At 44.5% G+C, this 13,072-nt stretch overlaps 1 long non-coding RNA gene across 1 annotated transcript; it reads right to left on the bottom strand.

The window, feature by feature from the left end:
- Nucleotides 1–7,917: 7,917 nt before the first annotated feature.
- LOC148129880 (uncharacterized) lies at nucleotides 7,918–12,796 on the bottom strand. The gene is made up of 4 exons (XR_015750434.1): nucleotides 12,719–12,796; nucleotides 11,586–11,637; nucleotides 9,769–11,403; nucleotides 7,918–9,670 (listed from the first exon to the last, which is right to left on the bottom strand). It is a non-coding gene; the product is annotated as an uncharacterized LOC148129880 (long non-coding RNA).
- Between the last annotated feature and the right edge of the window lie 276 nt (nucleotides 12,797–13,072).

Here is a 13,072-nt window from a genome sequence, read left to right as displayed (position 1 = left end):
TCAGAAAGTTGCCAGACAGGAGTGGAGAGTCTCATCTTGAATTCTTGCTCAGTTACAAGCTTCATCAGATCACCTGTTGAGATGGTCAGTTGCTTCTTTCCAAGGCTAAACCCAGCACAGATGTGTTGAGAACATCAGTCGAGTGGAGAAAGGGTGAACTGAAGATGTTTGCTGAATGCCTTGGAGAAGACGCATCCTTTGTACTGATCTCATTGATCACATGAGTAATTTTCAGAAACCAACTGAGGTGACCCTCAGTTTCCCTCATTATGATCCTGAATTTGGTGAGGAGGCTTAATGCTCGATCAGCAGAATCATCTCATTCTCTCTGAACTCTTGTCCATCCAAGCTGTAAGGGGAGGTGGTGAAGTCTCTACCCATTAAAGCAAGCCAATGGTAATCTAGGGTTGTGTCCTGACTTCCTAGCAGCCAATGAAAGCTGCTGAGTCTTTTGAAACGGGAGCTGGGAGGAAAGGTGAGTTCTCGGTAACCAGAGCAAGAAGTCTATCTAGGTCACAGCTACCATGCCCCTTGCAGAAGCAGAGAGATAAACAGCGAATGTTTGCTAATCTAAACTCTGGGATGGGCTATCAACAAAAAACTGATGGCCACGTACATAGGTGATACTGACTGACAGCCCCTATGTGAGGCTTGGACTGAACAGAGAGGCATGATACAATCAGGACAAACTTCAAAAGTACATGCCAAGCTTTACTTTGCAAGTCCAAGGCGTTCTGCCAGTTTTCACACACCGGGTTTCCTTCAGAATTATAAATATACCTGGCAATTTATAAGAGGCCATAAAATTCCCAACTTCAGGCTGGATGCAGGGGGCTCCAATCTTGGCAACTTTAAGACTTGTGGACTTCAACGCCACAAGTCTTAAAGCTGGCTGTGGAATTCTGGGAGTTGAAGTCCACAAGTCTTAAAGTTACCAAGGTTGGAGACCCCTGGGCTGGAGGATTGTTCTATGAAATTGATTGTCCTTTTTGGTAATAGATACCCCATTGACGATATTCAGGACCTCAGATTTGGGGAAAGGTTGTTTTAATGGCAAACGAATGAACGTTTATTATAGTCCAAGGATCCAAGAAATATTATGAGAGCAAAGGAAGAAAAGCCCACACTTGGACATTTTATGGGAAACAGATTGTTTAGCAAATGGTTTTCAGTTCTTTTGTTTTAATTATCTTGCAAAAACCTCTTTTTGCATGCGGCAAATGTTTCTGTCCTGTGTCTCAGGGTTGCTCAAGATGATTTGCTAAGGCAGGAGAAGACAACCACATGGCTTCTGGCTTTCTCCTGCATTGTCCTCCTTTTCTGGTATTGCCACACACCATCCAGCTTACTGGCCCACTGCCCACCTCATAGTCTTCCCTAGGAAAAGCTGAGGAAGCGCAGCTTCTATGCATCCCTTATAATATAACCATTTCGTGGACTTTCTCAAGGCTGGAAGGACTGCAGTTGTCAAGACTGGAACCAGCAGCCTTCAACCAGCCATGCAGAACCGCATTGTGAACATGGAATGGATGTTTGCAGGACTGGATAGGGAAGGGTCAAAAAACTCAGGATGGTTGTCTAACTGCACAATCAAAACCTTGCTTTTTTAAAAAAACATGAACTTATGTGTGCATTTCACAGGGGCTTCAATTATGCAGTCACCGATGCCAACTTGGCTTTCTTACCATCCCTGTGAACATCCCTAGATGTTTCAGATCTGGGAAAGAAAGCAAGAAAGCGCCTCCTCTTCCTCTTCCTCCTCTTCCTCCTCTTCCTCCTCTTTCTTCCTCTTTCCCTTCTCCCCTCCATCCAGTCTCTTGAACTGGTTTAAGAAGTGAGGATCCTGCCCTCCAATTTGATCTCAGGTTCCATCACTTTCCCCTTTTAGTTCCCAGTGTCATGGCTCAGCAGAATGCTTCCAGCAAATGTGGAAGGTTAGAGACCTCAACATATCCATAAATTGGTAGACAGAAGCCGCCTATGCATGTCTGCTCAGCTGGTACAGTACAAGCCTAGCCTGCTTTCCAAAGAGCAGCTCAAAATAGCCTGATTCTTGGCAAGCTGACAGCCAGTAGCTGAACTCTGGTCCACAAAACCCCTTCTTGTTCTCTTGGCTGTCAGGCGCTCTGTTGTGGTGTTGTCATCCCTTATCTCTCCAAAGCATTGCTACCTGGCAATCCAAAGGTTGTGTTGCACTCTTGAATCTCTCATCATCCCTTTTTCCTTTGCCTTCAGCCAAGGGGTTGTGGCTCTGCACAAATGTGTTTATTTTTGACTGAGCTTAACACCCACAGGAGAAAAGCACGTGGCCCAGAGTCTGACCCAAACAATGTCAAAAGAGCTTGTGGAGGGAGCAAATTCCAAAGGTGCCAGAAGAAGCGGTGATGCAGTTTAGACCCTGGACTGTTTTATCTTCTAGGCAGGCCCTCTATGGATGGAAATCTGTATTCCTTCTCCTTTTTTTCCAAATGTGGCAAGTGGACCCGGTTGATTCCTAATCAACCAGCTGAGAGGAAGGTGAGATGGGACCCCAAAGGACTTGCCACTGCAGGGGTGGGCTGCTGGGGGTTCAGCACAGCCCCTAGCTAAGATTCTCCACAGTACAGAGAACCCCCAAATCCCACTCCTGGCTGGCCCTCCCCTCCCCTTCCCTCCCAAGTGGCCCGTTTTGGATGCAGGTAAGTGCAGGGCATGTGTGGAAGCTCAGGGGGTGGAAACAGACTGCCTGGAAGTTTGGAAAGGCCGGAAATGGGCCTGTTTCCAGCCTCCAGAGAGCCTCCAGAGGCCGGGAGGCCGTTTTTGCCTTCCCAGAGGCTTGAGGAAAGCGTCCGGAGCCCAGGGAGAGCAAAGAGCCCCCGCCCCGCCATGGTGCAGGACGCCAACTAGGCCACGCCCACTGTGGCCACGCCCACCCAGCAACCAGGCAGAGAACCCCTTGCTAAAAAAATTTAAGCCCACCCCTGCTTGCCAGGAGTCCAGGGGTGGGATTCTACCAGTTCGCACCTATTCACTAGAACCGGTTGTTAACATTCTAAGCAGTTTGGAGAACCGGTTGTTAGAAGAAATTACTGGCCTAATCCTGTAAGGAAGGCAGGAAGGAAACATTCTGGTGTTGCTTACAGAAACTGCCTGTTAACCCTTATTACATTCTTGGCAGGACCAGACTTCCTGTCTCAGGAACTGCTCTGGAGTTTTTCCCCCCTCCTTTGCTGGTCCTTTGCTTGTGTGGAGTGACCATTCAAAGTTACAATGGCACTGAAAAAAGTGACTTAATGCCATTTTTCACACTTATGACTGTTGTAACATCCCCACAGTCATGAGAGGCCAGGCGAGGAGTTGCGTACCTTGATGTGAGTAATATTGAGTTGGCCACGCCCAGCCAATAACTTGACCACCAAGCCACATCCACCAAGTCACATGACCACCAAGCCACATCCACCAAGTCACATGACCACCAAGCCACACCCACCACCTAAACCACACCCACAGAACCAGCTGTTAAAAAATTCAAATCCTACCCCTGCAGGGGTCTAAAGTGCTTTCCAGGCATGGCCTTGTGTAGGTGCCAATGTCAAGGACAGCATTTGGAGATATAACCAAGACTTGGAGAGACAGACAAGCTGCTGCCTGCTTCCGCTTAAGCCCTCCTGCCAGTTTCTTCCTATCCTGTTATCCATAGCAAAGCTATTATAGAAGGGGTGGAAAGAATCCATAAACCATGTTCCTCATGCTTTCTTCAATTTGTTTCACAAGCCCCACAGCCTGGTCAGTCTTGCTCCAATTCTTCTCTGCATTTGTTCTTGGTCTCCTAAGTGATAGACTTAGCATGTGTCTCTCTTTCAGTTCAGTTCATTCTTCTCATCCCACTTCTGTAACTTAATAAGATTGTTTTCTAATTCTCTTTCTGTAGGAATTTAACTACCTCGCCCAATGCTGTGACTTCTGCAGTCGTGATAGATGCTTCCTCCACTTCCACCCCCGCATCCACATTTAATTAACAAAAGTCTTTAACAGTTTGATTAATTAGTGATTTAGAATTCCATGTCAACCCAGAAAATGGATTAATTTAACAATGGAGAGAAAGCATGTGGTACAAAAATATGATAACGGGAAACAACCAAGATGATTAGCGGGCTTGGAGGTTGAAGAACAGTTACTGGAATTGGGTTTGTCTAATCTAGTGAAAAGAAGAACTAGGGATGACATGATAGCAGTGGGGCTGCCCCCAAAAAGAATAGGTCAACCTACTCTCAAAAGCACCTGAAACAGAGGTGGGATTCAGCAGGTCCCAGCCAGTTCTGGAGAAACGGGAGCGGAAATTTTGAGTAGTTCAGAGAACCGGCAAATATCGCCTCTGACTGGAGATCTTACAGTAGCCTTCCCCTGCCACGCTCACCAAGCCACACCCACAGAACCGGAAGTAAAAAAAAATTGAATCCCACCACTGACCTGAAAGCAGGACAAGAAGCAACAAATGGGAACTAATCAAGGAGAGAACCAACCTAGAACTAAGAAGAAATTTCCTATCAGTGAGAACAATCAACCAGTGGAACAGCTTTGCCTTCAGAAGTTGTGGGTGCTCCATCACTGGAGACCTTTAAGAAGAGATTGGACAGTCACTTGTCTGGAATGGTATAGGGCAGGGGTGTCCAACCTTGGCAACTTTAAGACTTGTGGACTTCAACTCCCAGAATTCCTCAGCCAGCTTTGCTGGCTGAGGAATTCTGGGAGTTGAAGTCCACAAGTCTTAAAGTTGCCAAGGTTGGACACCCCTGGTATAGGGTCTCCTGCTCAAGCAAGGGGTTGGACTAGAAGACCTCCAAGGTCCCTTCCAACTCTGTTGTTCTGTTCTATTCCTCTTCCTATTGGGTCTTCAAAATCCTACAGGGTCTTGAAAATCAACGACCATTCCAGATCTTCCTGGATATAGGAATACTGTGAAGACAAGACTCGTTTGAAATGGGTTTGAAATCCAGACCCAACTTTTACCTGTCCTTTTTGCGGCCAAAATTGAGAACTGCTGGCCAACCAGTGGTCAGTTATTGGCCAAAAATGTCCGTCATGTTCTCCCCCATCCACTCGATGTCTAACTTTTCTCCAGCCAAAAAAAATGAAGGGATAAATTTCTAATTGTTTCCATTTCCTTGAATACTCTTTCCATACTGTCAGCTTTTGGGATCCTCTCTGAGATAGCATGCCATTATACACCGTAGAACGGCAGGTGGAGGGATTCTTGTTTATAGGAAAAGGTGATGCAACCAATATTATTATGTGTTTTTGTTAGGGATATACACCCTAGCAGAACGTGCAACGGCAGTCTAGCAGACAGGCAGATATGTGAGACAAAACGTTGTAGTAGCTTACACTCAGTAAGACAGATAAACTGTGCAAGTTGAATAGTTTTTATTCCAGCAAGAGTTATAGCATAGTCAAAACAGTCCATATATCATACACTAAGTTCAGTCCATCCGGGGTTATTCAGTTTGCAAAGTCCAGTGTCGAAAAAGAGGTCAGTAAACTTACAATCAATCAGTCCTGTGATATATCTCTTTTGCAGTCAGAGATATGAAGAAAATCAAACCTCCTTTCTTCTTCTCAGCAAACACGCAGTTTATCACCATCAATCCTTCATTGTCAGCATTCCAGTAAAAGTCGGGGAAACAGTGAGCTCTCTTGCTCCCTCTTATGGTGATTTTACAACCGCACCCAAAAACTTGGTTTACAGTTTAAAGTGATACATACACCTAAACTCACTAACATAGTTTATATATATTATTTTACCCAAACTAAGTTAGGTAACCAATGTTATCCCTAAGAGTTTTTATCACATGCAATCAATGATGGCATCCTGGAATTGCAGGAAGGATCACCACAACTGTGTGCTTGGATCTCCCTTGCCCCTGATGCCCCAGGTCAGAATAGCTCAAAGCTTTGGCATGTATGTCTCCTTAGGCCTGATGGAGCAATTGTAGGTCCCACCCGCAAACCAAGAAAGACATGAAGAGATACTTCTAACCAGCATCCCTTAGTGTTCCTCACCTATGGACAGAAATATTGCCAAAGCAAAGCATCTCCTTGCGCCATTAAAGACATACGCTGAGAACTTTTAGAGAGAAGCTATCTTGACTCTCTTCCTCCCAATCAAACTATCTAAACTTTGCTATCTCTTGTTCTTCTTCCCTTCCCCTTCCTGGGAATCTGGACTACATTCCATCACAGCTGAGATTCTAAGATTGACCTTGCAAGAAGCAAGATTTAGAAATGATTGATTGATGCATTTCTCAGCTGGGCATCCACTGGTATCTTCGGATCCAAAAAGTGTCTTAAGCTGTGAGTAAACTTCTTCCCATCTTGTACCACTCAACTGATTAATTTCCAGGAATGCCAGAATGTAATATTCATTACCGCTTAGCCATAATTACATGGGCTGCTAATTCTGAAATTATAGTCCAACATATCTGGAGGGCATTAGGTTTATGACAGCTACCATCTGCTTTTTAGATCCAGACTGTACACAGACCCACCACTGCGGATTGACATATGTGGGTGAGTGCTTACGCCTAGCATCTCTCAGTAGTGACCATATTGGTTGCTGCTGACGGGAGCTGCAGTTCAATGACATTTAGGTGGACCATCTGTGCAGGTAGCTAAAGGTTGAATACAAGATTTCTGGAGAACATGTAGTTTAGGCTGCCTTCCGGTGGCCATAATAAGATCTACAAAGTTTATAACCAATTCCTTTTCAAAATAAGCTTGCAGTATTTTGCAGTCAGTGCAGAATAGGTGGGCAGACAAAAGAGACAAATCTTGGGCAGTGTTTCTCAATCTTGGGAATTTGACAATAGGTGAACTTCAATTCCCAGAATTCCCCAGCCAATGTTTTTTGACCTCTCTGTTGGCGTTCCTGTTTTCAAGAAAACTGATTTCCTATAATCCATGTCACGTAAGATATGTGTTGAATTTCCCTTTTTTATTTAGGACTGGCCGGCCTCAACAGAGAATAAAAAAGAGCACCTGTCTCCTCTTGGACTGTCTTGTCTGGACTGAAAAAATCCAAGCTACCACCAAAAGCAATAAAGAGATACACAAATTTCTGCTTTTTAATTTTATTTATTCATTCCATTTATATGCCTGCCCATCTCAGAGACAAGTGACTCTGAGTGATGTACCAGAAACCTAAAAATAAAATATTTACAAGACAATTACAAATAGTACTGTTAGTAAAAGCCTACAATGGTAACAAATACCTGTAAAATTAATATATAAATATTGGGAGAACAGCAGATGTGGAGCTACTCAATATTTCATCAATCTTTCATCCGTATTTGCTGTCGTATAGTTATTATCTAGACTTTTATAGCCCAGATCAAGCTCATCAAACATCAAGCAGAACCTAGCATCTATTCTAGGCGATTGTTTCTTAACCGTGGCACCTTGAAGATGGGTGAACTTCAATTCCCAGAATTTCCCAGCAAGCATGGCTTTAGTCCCTATACTGTATCTATGACAACTTCCCCGTTGACTGGGTATCACTGTCATGTTCATTGTGCTCAGCTGCTAAACATGGCTAAAGAAGATGGTCTTTGGCTCCTCAAATTTTGGCCATGCAACAGACACGGAAGGGAGAATAACAATATAAGCAGCCAAGCTATGGAATAAGGAGTTACAAATATTTCATATGTCAACCTATTTTTTTAAAAAAAATCTTTCCGTATGCTTAATAAGGAACGATGCTGCCATCCAGTGGCTGCATTCACACAACAACCTGAGTCTAAGCTACAAAAGGCTTGGAAGGCTTGGTTCAGCGTGTTGAAGGACTTAGCATAGTGATGGCTAACCTTTTCTGGACGGAGTGCCCACAATGCATGTGTCAGATGGTGCACCATTCAAAATCCAAGAAAGAAATACTTAGACTCCATTAATTAGAGGAAAAATATCTTTTACTGGAAATCAAGTGGTAGCAACAAAAGAATTCTGAATCTGAGAAAATGGGCGCGTAAATCACATATACAAAGTGATGGCAACGTTCCCACCCCCAATAGTTCAATTGGCTCATCCAATTAAAAGTTGTGTATATCATCATGTGGGCATCTCCAGGTGGTGATGAGGCCTCTGTCCGTTGACCTTGACATATTTTGATAAAAAGTTGCAGCTGCACATAGCATAGGATAGAAGCCTAAGCAAGAACCTTCCCCCCCCCCCTCAACTTATACAGTTCTGTTTTGTAACACCTCCGGCTCACTTCCCATAACCATGTCCCCGCTTCTCCCCCCATTACTTATGACAGCCGAAAGATGCAAAGCAAAGGGAGAAAATCTTGACAATCTTGAAGGCTGACAGCACGTGTGCACAAACGAGCATGCACACAAACCCACAAAATGAAATGTGCATGCCGCCCTGCGCTTGTGCCCCCCATGCCCCCGGCCCCCGCACATACATCCAACACGCACACACACACACACACGCGCATGTGTAGCAGAGACCCAATGACCAGCTGGCCGATGGGAGGTGCACGCACATGCACAATGGAGCTGACCTAGGACAATGGCTTGCTTGCCCACGGAGAGGGCACTGCGTGCCACATGTGCCACAGCTTTGCCATCGTGTTTTTAGCACATGGTATAGACATGGCTGTCCTGCTCAGCTACAACCTGATCTATTGTAACTATTTTCAAAGGAAGCTGTGCAGTGAGGAATCTGGGCTCTCTCCAAGCTGCACAGTCCTTGTCCTGCCTTTAGAGGTCGACCTCTATCACCTACCACTTGGCTCAACATCTGTAACTGTGAGAGGGATCTAGGCATCCCAATGGACAACCACTTAAGTATGAACCAGCAGTTTGCTGCAGCTACCAAAAAAGCCAATGCTCTCCTCGGCTACGGGCAGAGGGAGGACATTAAAATCATGTGAAGTGTTAGTACTGCTTTATACTCAGGGGTGGGATTCTACTGGTTCGCATCTATTCGCTAGAACCGGTTGTTAACATTCTAAGCAGTTCGGAGAACTGGTTGTTAGAAGAAATTACTGGCCTAATCCTGTAAGGAAGGCAGGAAGGAAACATTCTGGTGTTGCTTACAGAAACTGCTTCTCTTATTACGTCCTTGGAAGGACTAGACTTCCTGTCTCTGGAACGTCTCTGGAGTTTTTCCCCCCTCCTTTGCTGGTACTTTGCTTGTGTGGAGTGACCATTCAAAGTTACAATGGCACTGAAAAAAGTGAGTTATGACCATTTTCACACTTATGACTGTTGTAACATCCCCACAGTCATGAGAGGCCAGGGGAGGAGATGCGTGACTCAGTGTGAGTGATATTGAGTTGGCCACACCCAGCCAATAACATGAGCACCAAGCCACACCTACCACCTAAGCCACACCCACAGAACCAGTTGTTAAAAATTTGAATCCCACCCCTGTTTATACTGCATTGGTGAGACTTGGAACACTGCATTCTGGTCATCACAATAGAAAAAGGACGCTGAGATTCTAGGAGAAGTGCAGAGAAGATCAACAAAGACAATTAGGAGACTGGAGGCCAAACCTTACAATAAATGATTGAGTGAACAAGATATGTCCAGTCTAATGAAAAATATAACTAGGGGTAACATGATAGCAGTCTTCCAATATCTGAGAGGCTGTGATAGAGAAGAGGGGGTCAACCTATTCTCAAAAGCACCTGAGGGCAGGACAAGAAGTTACAGATGGAAACTTATCAAAGAGAGATCCAACCTAAAATTAAGTCAATGAAAACAATTAATCAGTGGAACAGCTTACCTCTGGAAATTGTTGGTGCTCCATCACTGTAGGTTTCTCAGAAGAAATTGGACATTTATCCAGAAAGGTATAGGGTCCCCTGCTTCTTAAGGGGCTTGGACTAGAGTGGGTCCCCTCCAACTCTATTATTCTATATCCTGAACATCAAGAACCAGAGACCAGAGACAAGATCTCAGAACTAGCAACCGTCTACCACACTGGTGAACAACAGTCAATCAGAACTACAGTCAATGCAATGAGGTATGGAGATACCAAAGCTGTGTCCTTCAATCCTTTATGCCCCGCAGTTCCCTCTCTGACCATTTACTAGGGGGCAATGAAAGACAGACAATCTTCAGGCATTCAGTGACTTTGTCGTTACTGCTGTTTCCTGGTATGAATGGCTGAAGGAAATCACTGGCTTGATTCACAGAAAGAGGGAAGTCTTCATAGGAGGAAGAAGATTGATTACTTCCTATGATCTTATCATTGAGCCATCTATGATCTTGGTCCCTGAATACATATCCTATATCCCAACACAAATTACTTCTCTCCTTATTGGACAGCTGTGAGCTGGCTGCACAACAGTGTGTTGGTAGTGCTAGTAAAAACAATAGGAGTCCAGCTCTTTCCTCCCTATTCAGGTCAGGACTTTACACAGGGGCATAGAAGTTTTTGGAACGCAACCAGAAGGCAGCAGTCAAAGACTCAAAGACCAACCTTGAAGGAAGAAGACATGAAGCCCTAAGAATGAATGAATGAATGAAGATTCACCTACTGAAGAATTTAATAATCCAAGTACAATACAGTGAAAATATAACCCTTATATCTACTTCTGGTGTGCTTTGGTAGAGATGGATTTCTTGACCTGAAATATGGGGGAGCAGCACAAGGGTGTCTACCAGGGGCAGTCAAAATAGTAACGGCATCAATCTTGGTCATTTGACTGAAGGTCCTCCCATGGGACATGTAAGGGCTGGGTATTAATTGGGCTGCCACAGGTAACATCCTAATTTATTTTTGACATCTCCCTTCCTGTGAATGTCCCTAGGTGAGCACTGGCACTCTGTTCTTGGTCTTGTTTATCCATGGCAGCTTCAGCCATTATGGATACACTAGAGTTTTTGTCTTAGACCTGTGCATGGTGATTGTTGTGGCACAGACGTTTTGAGCCACTTTGAGAATTTGTGAAGTAGCTTCCATATCCACCATCAATCTTGTAGTTTGGAGTGGGGGTAGGAGGTGCTTCTGAGTTTCTCCTCCTGGAAGTTTCTGGTTATACCAACCTTCTTAGTCCTTCGGTGCCCTCAGTGCGTTTAGAAGCCAATGAGACAGTCTGGGGGAAGTAATGTCCAATCAACTGGGAACAGGTTTGGTTAGAAATACCTGGGTGGAAATGTTTTCTGGTGTGGGTCATTTAAGTATCTGGTCTTATTTTAAAATACGTATTGGCTTTCTTATCAGCTGCGATCACTAAAATGTTGGCTCCCTGAAAGACTTCAGATCATAAAATTGCAGAATTGTAGAGCTGGAAGGGACAACGAGGAAATGTAGTTCAACCCAGACGACCTTCCCTTGCTAGCTCTTGTCAAAATTTATGGTGATTTCCTTTGCTTCAGTTCTGAAATGGATGCCTTCTCTTCTGGATTATGAACACTATTCAGAAAAAAAAAGACCGCAGTGTGATTGGTGAGGCATCTGGCATCTGTTCTCTCATTTATGATACTGCTAGTAATATGATAAGCTTTATGGCAATAGAGTGTAATAAGAATGTGATAAAAAGAATACAAGTGCAGATCTTTGCAGAGTTCAATAGCAAATCAAATTAAAATACCAACCAACTTTGTGTCTTCACGAGCTTCCAGTCTGGATTCTGGCTGGAGAAAGAAGCTGGAGGACAGAAAGGGACAGGTGAGCAGGGCTGTCTTAACACATGGGCCTGATGGGCCCCATACTAATCTATGTTAACCATTCAATTATATACCTTGTATCATATAAATACAGCAACATATTTATTATATTTTACTGCATTTTTAAATTAATACTAACATGCAAATATATGTTTAATTTTATCAACTATTTACATTTTTTCCTGTGAGTAGTTGTCGTAGGGGCCGCAATACACTGCTTTGCCTGGGGCCCATAAGACGGCTCTGCAGGTGAGTGTTACCTGTAGAGGCTTAGACCTACAACGAAGGAGCCAGAGGTTCAAGAATGGGGAAAGGTGTTCGGTGACCTCTTTGTGGTTCACAACTAGCTTGACAGGGAAGCTTCCAGACTGAGGTGTTTTTTTTAGTCTTCAAGGCATCAATCAGAGAGACACGTAAGGGGCTGCGCTCCCTCACTTTGGGACGAATCAGAAGGAGGCTACTTGAAAAAAATAAAATAGCTTCTTTGCTTCTTGTTTCATTTTCAATCCCTCTAAGAATTCTGCTGCCATATTTTGGAGCTGAAAAGGGGCCTGGGATACAGGTGGCCCAATTCAGTAAGCAAAATAGCTTCAAAAGTTTATCTACTCTTTTTAAATGTTAAGTTGCTTTAAAAGACCAGGTGAGCTTTCCTGTATGGACTCTTTTAAATTTTTATTTCTGCACCTTGTTTGATTTTTCTGGTTTATGCTTCTCCACTTGGCACTTGGTCTCTAGCTTTTAAAGATTCATTCAAGGTTGTCCACTGAGTTTCTCATCTCAGTGTGGAGAAAGAAGGAAGGAAGGAAGGAAGGAAGGAAGGAAGGAAGGAAGGAAGGAAGGTGGATTGGAGGTGGAAGAAAGATGGATGGGAGGAGAGGGAGAGGAAGGAAGATGGATTGGAGGAGGAAGAAAGGGAAAGAAGGAGGGGAGGGAGAGATGGATGAAGGAAGGAAGGAGAAGAGGGAAGGGGAGGGAGGGAGGGAGGAAGATGGATTGGAGAAAGAAGAAAAGGGAGGGAGGGAGGGAGGAGTGGGAGGGAAGAAGGAAGAAAGATGCTGCACCTTCAAAGTTTTCCGCTCCTTTTGTGGATTCCTAAGGTGGGTGAACAGAAGACCCCAGAAGCTGTTTGTGCCCCCCCAGCTGGTTGAAGGGGACCAAATCAGTCGCCAGTCGATCTGGTTCCTTTTTACCAGCCCCAGGAGCACAAGAAAACCGGATCGGGCTGCTGGCTGCCTTCCTTCCTCCTGCAGCGGCCTGCTGTCCCCGGACTCCGAGTGGTGAGAAGGCTCCAAGCTCACAATCTATCCCAAAGATACATACTTCTTAACATTCCATAGCCGGCCGATTCCATATGGGCATATGAAGAAGTATGTAGACTCAGGAGGGAGAGACGGAAAGCAGCTGGGCTGACCATT

This window comes from Notechis scutatus, chromosome 8 (genome assembly GCF_049901735.1).
Source record: "Notechis scutatus isolate UNSWTSFEM ecotype Mainland chromosome 8, rNotScu1.2, whole genome shotgun sequence".
Classification (NCBI taxonomy): Eukaryota; Metazoa; Chordata; class Lepidosauria; order Squamata; family Elapidae; genus Notechis; species Notechis scutatus.
This window is presented reverse-complemented; position numbering and strand designations above follow the sequence as displayed.